The sequence below is a fragment of the Gopherus evgoodei genome, chromosome 3 (assembly GCF_007399415.2).
Source record: "Gopherus evgoodei ecotype Sinaloan lineage chromosome 3, rGopEvg1_v1.p, whole genome shotgun sequence".
Lineage (NCBI taxonomy): Eukaryota > Metazoa > Chordata > Testudines > Testudinidae > Gopherus > Gopherus evgoodei.
Genome location: NC_044324.1, coordinates 14,283,629 through 14,294,305, shown reverse-complemented (window position 1 = coordinate 14,294,305; position 10,677 = coordinate 14,283,629).

Genomic DNA, 10,677 nt, shown 5'->3' with positions numbered 1-10,677 from the left:
TGGGGACAGTCTCAGACTCATGCCTCTGGGACCTTGGGAAAAGCAGACTCAGAAGTAGGTAACAGCTTGGGAACGATATCACGAACAAAGGGGGTTACAGTCTGTCTCCATGAGTGCGTCAGAGGGTGCTGGTGACGGCTAGCGTGGGCATGAGGAGAGCTGGACAAGCGGAAGGATGCTATATGCAGTTACCTGAATGCAAAGATCTTGCCCAGTGCTTGCACGCTGCCTAATTCTTACAGTTCCTTGAATGCAAGAGTCAGAGATCTCACGCAGGTTACCTTTATTAACTGTTGCACAGCACGTAGCTAAAGAGCACTGTTCTGGGTCAGCAGCTCCCATAGGCAGGGTCTCTCCAGACAACCAGTGCCACCTAGCGCGATGCACTGGATTACCAATAGTTGGGCCAGGTCCTTACAATAAGAGACTGTGTTTCCAGGTGCAGGTTGGTTGTGGGTAATGTCCGACTGTCTTCTTTCCTCTATCTGGGGATGACTTTTTCTGAAGCAATGGGAGAATTACATGTCCCATGTCCACTATTGAGAGGCTCTTCCTTCTTATATTTAACCACTTGGATCTTCCACAGTGGGGGGAGGGTGTGTCTGTCTAGTATCCCACTTAAAAAACAGACAGGGGAGGTAGTGTGTCCTAATGGTTAGTTCGAGGTACTGCAAGGATACCTGGATTCTATTCTTGGACCTGCAACTAACCTCCTATGAGCACGTGTGCAACTCAGCAGTTGTGTAGTTCAGTTTCCATGTTGGCTTTAATGCCTGTCTTGCAGAGCTGTTGTGAGGCTCCTGTTTGTAAGAAGCTTTGAGATCCTCCACTGAAAGGTGCTGTAGACGGGCAGAGTATTTGTGCTCGAGTAGCAAAGGGTGAACATCATAGAAACAAGCTGGTCAAAGAGGCCAGTCTGCAGGCAGGCAGTGCGGGAGGTGTTCCTGAGTCGTCTTCTCAGCAAGTTCAATTGTTCTGACTGATCGAAGCTTTCCAGTCCTGTACCTGTTCAGCTGCTTTGCCAGTGCCCTTTGGCACTGTGCTCATGTCTGAACTGGTTAGCGAAGCGAGAGGGCAGCAGGACTAATTAAATCTGTGCTGCCAGGGAGGGAAAAAAATAGGCTCTGAGGGCCAGGGTCGGTATAAACTGTCATTTCAATGTATATTAAGATTAAACGACGTAAACCGGAGTCGAAACTTACATGCACCAACAGGGGTCACTGTAGCTCCATGTATGGCTACAGGATTTTTGAGCATCTCCACCAAAGTTGTAAGTGCTTATTGAGCATACCTTACTCTGGCAAAACTCCCATTGGTTTCAGCATAAAGGGTGCTTAATTAGAGACCGAAGAAAACAGTCCTTGTGTCATGGGAACAGTGAGTAGCGATTATAAGGGGGCGTTTACTGATCCCCTGAGGAAGAGCTGACTGCATATAGCTGTCAAATAATCCATGAGATGTTGGACAGGACAACTGTTGCTCTAAAGCTTATGATGGAGAGTGATGTGATACAGACGTGGGCAAGAAGTCAGGAGTCCCTGGGTCACATTCCTTATTACCAATGATTTGCTGAGTGGCCTGGAGCAAGTCTTTTAACTTCAGTTATGCCTCAGATTCACAATTTGTAGAATGAGGCATAACTGTAGTTTGTAGAATGAGGTTGGTAACGCTTACCTGCTTTTACAAGCCCTTTGAGATCTATGGGTGAAGAGCACTGGGAATTGCTAGATGATGTTACTAAGTAAATACTATCCCCATTGGGCTGCCTGAGTTTCCCCATATGTTCAAAGAGTGAAGACACTTGCCCAAAGTTGCTCATTTAAATGATAAAGCAGAAATGAATCAGGTACTGAGCAGGTGCTACTTTGGGATGTGCCTTGGGATTAGAGATGGGCCTGTGCCATGCAGTTCAGATCCAGACTTTCCTAGTGCTTGGATCTGAGGTTCCAGTTCATTATAGAGATGGGATCAGACCCGGAAGCCTGGATCTGAACTTGCCTAAAGTTCAGGGGGATTGGATCTGAGGTTTCAGTTTGGACCAGTATTAGGACTCATTGAATTTAGCACTAAATAAATGCTCTTAAGGGAAATAAAGTCCCCTTGGGGTCAGTCTATTCCACTGGAAAATCAGGTTTATTTTAGGAGGGGAGATTCCTGGTGGATGATACTGGTGTGTACAATAACAACTGACACCTGTGTAGCACTCTTCATCAAAGTTCTCTAGACTTTACAAGTTATGGGGTTGATTGTGTTCTCACTCTGGTTTTACACTGCTTCAGCAGGGTTCCCCCGGTTGACGCCAGCAGTGTAAATGAGGAGAGAGTCCCTACATATGCCAGGGATCATTTCAGAAATGCAGCTACCTCCATGAGGCAATGGGCACCATTGTTGAGGGGTAAGAATTTGAAGGGCCTAATTTTAAGGGAAATTTTTCAATATCTCATTGAAACGCAAGGAAATCCTTCCTCCCAAGAGAGGAGAGACTTTGAAAATCCTGCCTGAAAACCAATCCCAAGTGGGGTCACTGCCACAGTGAAGGAGACTCGGCAGGTCGGAAGGCAGTCTCCTTTTATATAGCTCAGAGCAGCGCTACAGGAGAGAGTGTGAAGAATATCTTATCCAACTGGCACTGCAGGAGGAATGTAGGGAGTTGGAACATAATGAACCAACTTAGCCCCAGTGTCCTGAAAAAAATTCCAATGCCTTGTCTCTCACAAAATGTGCCATGGGATCTTTACTTATCAAGAGCTTAACCCAAAAAAGGCTTAGACATTTTTATAGTGAATGAGAACATGCATGGTTACATTAGCTAGGATAACAAAGTGTATGAGGCATATTCATCAACCAGAGCTAGGTAGAAATTACCCTTACGGGTAGGTTATTTCATAATGATCCATTACTGGGATCCTTGTACTGTCATCTGAAGCATCCAGTGCTGGCCACTGTCAGAGACAGGGTATCACAGTAGGCTGAACCACTGGCTCTGATCCTGTATTGGAGTGCCTGAGTCTATAGCCAAAAGGCCACACTATCCACAGTGCTGTGGGCTGTATGCTGACTCAAAAGGAAGAGGTCCACTCACTGACTTACAACGCTGGTGGCTGTGGTGCTGGCATGTGTTCCTCAGAGGCCTCCTATCCAAGGCCAGTGCAGTTTTGATTACCTAGATGTAGATATGGACCTGAAACAAAATCCCAGATCTGGACACAGTTGAAAACTGAAGAGGATTGGATCTGGATTCAAACGGCACTGCTGAAACATAGCTGGATAGCTAGGCCAGAGCAAAACGGACCTGACACATCACGGACTTGGGAAGACACTGGATTTGGATCAGAGCTTTGCCACTCCAGCCCATATCTGTGTACCAGGGACGAAATTCATCCTGACAGTTGTGGGTTGAGACTGGGCTGGCTCTAACTTTTCTGCTGCCCCAAGCAAAAAGAAAAAAGTGCCACTCCACCAAAACAACCCCCCCCGAGCACTGCCTTGCCGCGCTCTAACAACCCCCCCGCGTTGCCCCGCCCCACTGAAACAGTCCCCCCAAGCATCGCGCTACCCTGCCGAAACAACAACCAACCACCCCTCCCCCTCCCCTTAGTGCCGCCCGGCCGAAACAGTAGAAAACCTTTCTTCTGCTGAGGTGACAAACTCTGCATGTGTCTTTCTGGAGAGTTTACAAACTCCCTAGGTTTGAATGCATAAAGATTTAAGTGCATATAGTTTTTATATAGAAAACTTCATGGGTTGAAGTCAAGCCATGGTGGAACTTACGGATCTGTCATGCACATTTTTATTAATAATATTTCATTCAATTTCCTTCCATGTTACCAACCCTAATTAGCCAGTATAAACAGGTGGGATTATTGCTTTAGATTTGGAACAGTCAGTCAAAATGAGCTACTCCCAACAGTTCATTTCATGAATATTTTCTAGATCCACTTAAGTGTATCACATTATTTACCTTTGGCCCTATCCTGCAAGGAAGTAAGCAGGGGTTTGCATTTATTTTGTCCTCCTGGAGCAATATATGTGCGAACGTTTCATACATCTTGGTTTTTTGGGAGGATTGTTTCCCCAAGCATATTATAATATACTTTGGGGCTTTATATAGAATAAACAGGGCAACTCAACAGTCAGTTGTACTTTCAATAATTATGACTAAGGCTCAGATTTTGTCACTGATATTTTTAGTAAAAATCACAGACGGGTCACAGGTGATAAACAAAAATTCATGGAAGCCTGTGACCCGTCCGTGATTTTTACTAAAAGTATTCCTGACAAAATGGGGGAGGGAGGAGGGTCCAGCACCCACAGTGGACAGAAGCTCTGGGATCCCCTCGGCCCCCCACAGCAGCTGGGAGCTCTGGGGTCCCCTTGCTGCTCGCGGGAGATGGGCTGCTGCAGGGGGTCCCTTCGCTGCCTGCCACAGCTAGGCAGCTGTAAGGAGCCTGCTGCCCTTGGCAGCTAGGAGCTGCAGTGCCCCCGGCCACCTGTAGGGGTTGGGAGCTCCAGGGAACCCCCCCACCCATGGGGCCTGGGAGCTCCAGGGGACTCCTGCTGCTCGGCAGCTCGGAGCTGCTGGGGGCCTGCTGCCAGCAGTGGCTGAGAGCTGCAGGGCTGCCTGCTGACAGCTCCTGTCCCAGGGCAGAAAATGTCACCGAGATCTCTGGATGGAAGTCATGGATTCCATGACACAATAGTAGCCTTAATTATGACTGTGTCTCCGAGCAGAGCTACTTATTCCTGGGGGAATTCTGAGCCAAAAACATTAAAATTATGCACACAATATTTTAAAATTCTGCACATTTTATTTGTCAAAACAACACAATATAATCACACCAGTTTCAATTATTTTGGTAATTGGGGCCCCCCCCGTCTGTCCCTCCCACTAGCCCTTCTGACCCCCCCCCACCAGCCCTATGTGCCCCATGCTGTCCATCCCCCCAGTATCCCATTCCCCTTGACCTGACACCATGGGCAGGGCACTGTGAGGAAGGCAGCCTCTTTTTCTTCCCTGTCCACAGCTGGGGTTGCTCCTGCCCAGGAGCGGCTGCTCTGTTCTGGTGCCAAGGGTCCCTTGTGGTGAAAGCTGTAACAGCAGTGCCTTTCCACCAGAATGTATTTTCTGGGGGCGGGGGAGGAAATTCTGCACAGCACATGAATTTTGCACATGCACAGTGGTGCAGAATCCCCCCAGGAGTAACTACTATCTAGTAAAGAAGAGCTTTGTTGTTCCTCTGCAGCTGGTGTGTTCCTTGGCTTTTTGAGAGTCTGCATTTGTATGTTAGTCTGCAGGCACAATGGCCAATAATAATTATCCTAGGGGAGGCAGTGTGGTCTAGTGGGTAGAGCACTGGTACCTGGCACCTATCCCAGCTCTGCTACTGGCCTGTTGGGAGACTGGGGAAAAGTCATTTCACCTCCCTGTGCCTCAGTTTCCCCATCTGTAAAATGGTGACAGTGATATTTATCTCCTTTGTTAAGTGCTTTGAGATCTACTGATAAGACCTAGGTGGTATTATTATTATGGGATGGCTAAGTCATGGCACAGGCAACATTAAACAAGGGGAATTATCTAGACATCAGAGGAAAGGGGGGGAAAGGAGACACAGATGATTTTTCATAACCTGTTCATTTGTCTGACACGCTTGTGTGTTTTGTTGTGGTTCTCAGATCACTTGGACACTGCTTCCAAAGCATTTTACCTGTTCACTCAAAGGTTTTGCCTAGTTGTTGAATTAGACTCCTGTTCCTTAGGCGGCCTGTGGGCTAGGTTTTTGCTTCCCTAACCTTGGGTGGAATGATTTGAGGGGACAGAAAGGGTTCATTTGTGACTGGTTGCAGGGTTGGCTGAAGGGGTTTTGTTATCTTGAACAAACCAGGAAATATCCACTCCTCTCTCCAGGCCCTCAGCTAACGCCAAAGGGGAGTTTAGCAACTCTCACCAGGACTGGAGTTGGAGTGAATTCTCCCTTTATCATGCCAAGCTGAGGCCTGTGTGGCTGACTCGGGGGGGTGTTTCAAATGCCACCTCAAACTGAAACGCACAGGGCAGTTTGTAGTGGAGCTGGCAAGAGACCACAGCAGACACGTGCAGCCTTAGATGCCTTTTTGACTTCTCGTCGCACTGCTTTGTCTTCACTCCAACCTGTTCTGGCATTCTGCTTCCCCTGTTCTTTAACCGCTCTCTTTATCTGTGTCTCAGCATTATGTTTGCTTCATTAGAAAGAAACTCTGAAGGACAATCTAATTATCTTCAGTGCAGATGCCAGGAGCCCAGGCCTGCAGAGCAGGTGGTGTGTGCTCAGGATCAAAGAGATCTGACATATCGGGAGTAAGAGATAGGATTGAGGCAGGAAAATGACTTGGCATCTACAACTGCCACATGCAGAGCTGGCTGAGGGTGTGGGCGAGAGGCAGAATCAAACAGGAGGCCGGTGCAGCTGAGGCTTGATCGAGGTGCTGCAGGAAGCCCTGAGACAGATGGTTAGGAGAGATGGGGAGTGTGACGCTTCAGAACCGGCCTTTTAGAAAATATCCCAACAGACTCGAGCCTCACTGGCTAAAATTCTTGGCTTATGAAAAAGATTCCTGTTTCAGGACAAAATCAACGTGCCAGCAAGGTAGTTTGTAGGAGCACAGGCTTTGGTCCCCATCTGTGCTACTCATGGGCTCACAGACTTTGAGGCCAGCAGGGCCCATCAGGATCTTCTAGTCTGACCAAACCACAATGGGATGAACTGGCTCCAACACAAGTGTCTCCACGTCACTTCCATCTTGTGCCATAGATGGGGTCATCACTTCATCTGGAGGTGCACTAAAGCCCAGGTCAGAGACAAGGTGAGGCTACGTCTGCCCTTACCCTGCTACAGAGGCACAGTGGCAGTGCCACAGTGCACCATTGTAGGCCGTCTGTGTAGACACGACAGTGCTGGGAGGGGTTCTCCCATCACTGCGGTTAATTCATGTCTTCAAGAGGCACTAGCTAGGTCAATGGAAGAATTCCTTTGTCGACCTAGTGCTGTCTACCCCAAGGGATGGGTCATTTTAGCTACATCTCAGGGATGTGGATTTTTCACACCCCTGAGAGATGGAACAGTGCCAATGTAACTTTTCAGTGTAGACCAGCCCTCAGACTCACCTCCAATCAGAGATGGAACGATGGGGCAGGGTCAGCCATGTTGTAACCAGATCCACTAATGCGGCCAAATCTGTAGCTCTAAAGCCTTGGGCTTGGTCTACATTTGATCAACCTCCCTGCCTTGATCAGAGTATAAAAAACCCACACTCCTGACCAGCAGAGCTTTGCTGATCTAGCCACCGGTGTGACACAGCTACGTCGATGGAAGAACATTGCTTACGTTGACGTAGCTAACATAATTTGGAGAGATGGTGTTCCTACACTGACAGAAAACCCCCTACTGTCAGCATCAGCTGCATCTACACTACAGGGTTATGCCAGCATAGCTACACCAATGTAGCTGTGCTGGGGTAGACTCTGTAATATAGATACAACCTTGCCAACCTTGGCTGCACCAGTGGAGATACCTAGTGTAAACTCAATGCATTGACCCCAATCACGGTTCGGGCCAGTGCACCGAGGCTACCTTCGGAGGTTGCGTTAGTGCAGGTACTTCAGTTTAGCTCGGGTGGGCAAACTTTTTGGCCCGAGGGCCACATCTGGGTGGGGAAATTGCATGCAGGGCCATGAATGTAGGGCTGGGGCAGGGGTGTGGTGTGCAGGAAGGGGCTCAGGACAAGGGGTTGGGGTGCAGGCTGACCAAGGGGGGCTCAGGGCAGGGGGTTGGGGGATCAGGGCAGTGGGTTGGGGTGCGGCAGGGGGTTGGGGTGCAGGAGGAGTGCAGCAGGGGGCTCAAGGCAGGGGGTTGGAGTTCAGGCTCCAGCCCAGCACCGCTTACCTGGAGCGGCTCCAGGGTGGCAAAGGCGGGCACCAGGGCCAGGGTAGGCTCCCTGCCTGCCTGCTTGCCCTGGCCCCATACCACACTGCACCACTTCGCTCCTGGAAACAACTGGCACCATGTCCCTGCAGCCCCTGGCGGGGGGGACATGACAGAGGGCTCCACATGCTGCCCTCGCCTGCAGGTAACTGCCCCGAAGCTCCCATTGGCCGTAGTTCCCCGTTCCCAGCCAATGAGTTGCGGGGGCGGGTTCCTACAGGCGAGGGTAGCACACGGAGCCTTCTGCACCCCATCCCCTTCCCCAGGGGCCGCAGGGACGTGGTGCCGGCCGCTTCTGGGAGTGGCACGGGGCCTGCAGCGCCACGGCAGTGGCAGTCCTGTGGGCCAGATCCAAAGCTCTGGTGATCCAGATCCAGCCTGCGGGCCATAGTTTGTCTACCCCTGGTTTAGCTACATAGATGGCTACAGCCCCAATATAGACAAGGTCTTAGACTGGCCTTAGACTGAAGGAAGTGGTTTTCTGTTTCTGTCTAAAGCCCTATTGACTCTTGGGTCTCGGTCAGTCTTTTTTGAGCACTTGACCACTTCCCTTTTCTCCTCTCAGTCACTTAAAAATATGATCTAAACCCTAGATTTACAAGAGTCGGTGCTGATCTTCAGGGTCAACGCTACAAAGTCAACCTTTTCTAGCTCTCGCCTTCTCGTTGTGGGTCAGCACAAGACCCTACACACCATTTGAGACCTAGTTTAAGTGGGACTTAATTGGTCTTGTGCTGGTCCTTTGCAGGGTGAATTTTGCCTTTAGTGAGCAAACACTAGTATAAGGGCTCTGATGTGGAGCCCTCTTAAAACTGCAGGTTTCTAGTTGCCTTATTCTGTTAAACCTCCACTCTATCTGAAGCATCTACAGCCTTTTCCCTTCCTTCTATTCTGGGATAGGATTAAGGGTGAGAGAAATACTCTAGCAAGAAATAAAAGAGATGATGGCTGGCAACCTTTGAAAAATGAGAGAGCTGAAAAAGAAAGACAGGTGCATCTTGCTCCTTAGACTGTAAATTAGCCATCTTCAGTGTTGAGTGCAGTGCAGCCATAAAAATAATGGAAAGGTGAAGTCTCCAACTTGATAAGAAACCGCCATCAGCCTCCTGGCTGATTGATTGAAGGAAGGAGAATGGATGCCCCATGACACTCATTGGAACATGCTGGGAGAACATGTCTCTGTAGCTGCACCCAGCTATTGTAGGTGTGTTGAAATTTGGCACGGACCACACAGGACTTGCATCAAAACATAGCACACATTTTACCCAGCACGGAAATCTTGAGAGGCACTAATGTCATAAAGGGCAGTTGCGGGAAGATGAGGTTGAGACATTGCTCATGGATCGGAATCCCAAATCCGTTCCTTCCCTTCTGGCACTGGACACTGAAGATGTAGATTCTTACTCCAAATCTCTGAGTGCAAAGAAGCTGTATTGCAATTCATTGCAACACATCGGGGAAATAAGGTGACAAAAGGCAAGACAGCTGAATTCAGTGTTTTGTCTAATATTAAAGACCTACAGTCCTGCCCACCCAGCTCAGTCTGCGCTGAGTGTGTTTTCACCACATTCAGTTTGGCTTGGTCAATGTCTGCAAAAGGCTACAGGCCGAGAAGACAAATTAATTGGGAAGAGGGTATTACTTTCCATGGGCAGCTGTAAAAGTGTAGCAAGTCTAATTAGATACAAGACTGGGGACTAGATAATTGTGTTCTACAATGGTGGTTTTTCACCTTGGTCAATGTGTGCCTTTTTATGCTGATGGAATAAATATGCATCTAACGTGAATTGCCTGAGGTCTGTCTCATTCCATTAAAAAACAAACAACATGGTTTTAAACTGGGAGTTTTCAGTGGGCTCTCTCTGGGTTGGAGGGAATCCTAACAATCCTGCTGAGAGTTCTCAGATGCAATGAGCACAGCGTGTTAATTAAGAAATCATTTGCTATATTAATAGTTTGTGTTAATCTCTAACAGGTTCTACCCGAAAGGCGTTTCAGTCAGCTGCACAGGGTCTTTACCAGATAGGATTCTTTTTTAGTTTGAGGCAAATGCGTATGGAAAAGTACAGAGGTCAGTACAGATGCATCCAGCAGGAACTCTCTGAGATCACTTGAGCTCCGTCACTTGGCATGTGTGAAATAGAACCAGACAGTACGCTCAGAAAAGTTCTGTCACAAGAAAGCGAGAGCAGAGAGGTGATCTCCTGTCCATCCCTGAATTGAAAACTGTGCAAAGCCCCGAATTATTGTCTGTTTCAAATCAGTTTCACTGTAATTCCAAAGTACAATCTAAGGAGAGTGGGGCAAACCAAAACAGTGAATGAAATTGAATTTTGTTTCTAAAATAAGTTACAACCCCTCTTCCCTTCAGTTTTGATACTGAATCATGGACAGATTGTGGAGTTAGATCTGCAGCTGGGGTAAATCGGTGTAGCTCCATTCTCTTCATTAAAGTATCAGTGGTGCCACAGCTCAGCATCTAGTCCGGTAATGCACAGGCTTACAGATTACATGCCCTACAGAGCTCATTACTAAAGACACATCTTCTGTTTGATGTAATTATTGTGGCCTGCAGCTGTAAATCAAGGATGGCTTTCTGTTCTGTTTCATTTTCCCTTATGTGAGTGGCTTAAGAAGGATGCAAAGAATAATTTAGGGCAACTCTAAACTGGTGTATACAGTAAATATATTTAAAGTCCGGGACTCTGTTCCAGAGCCA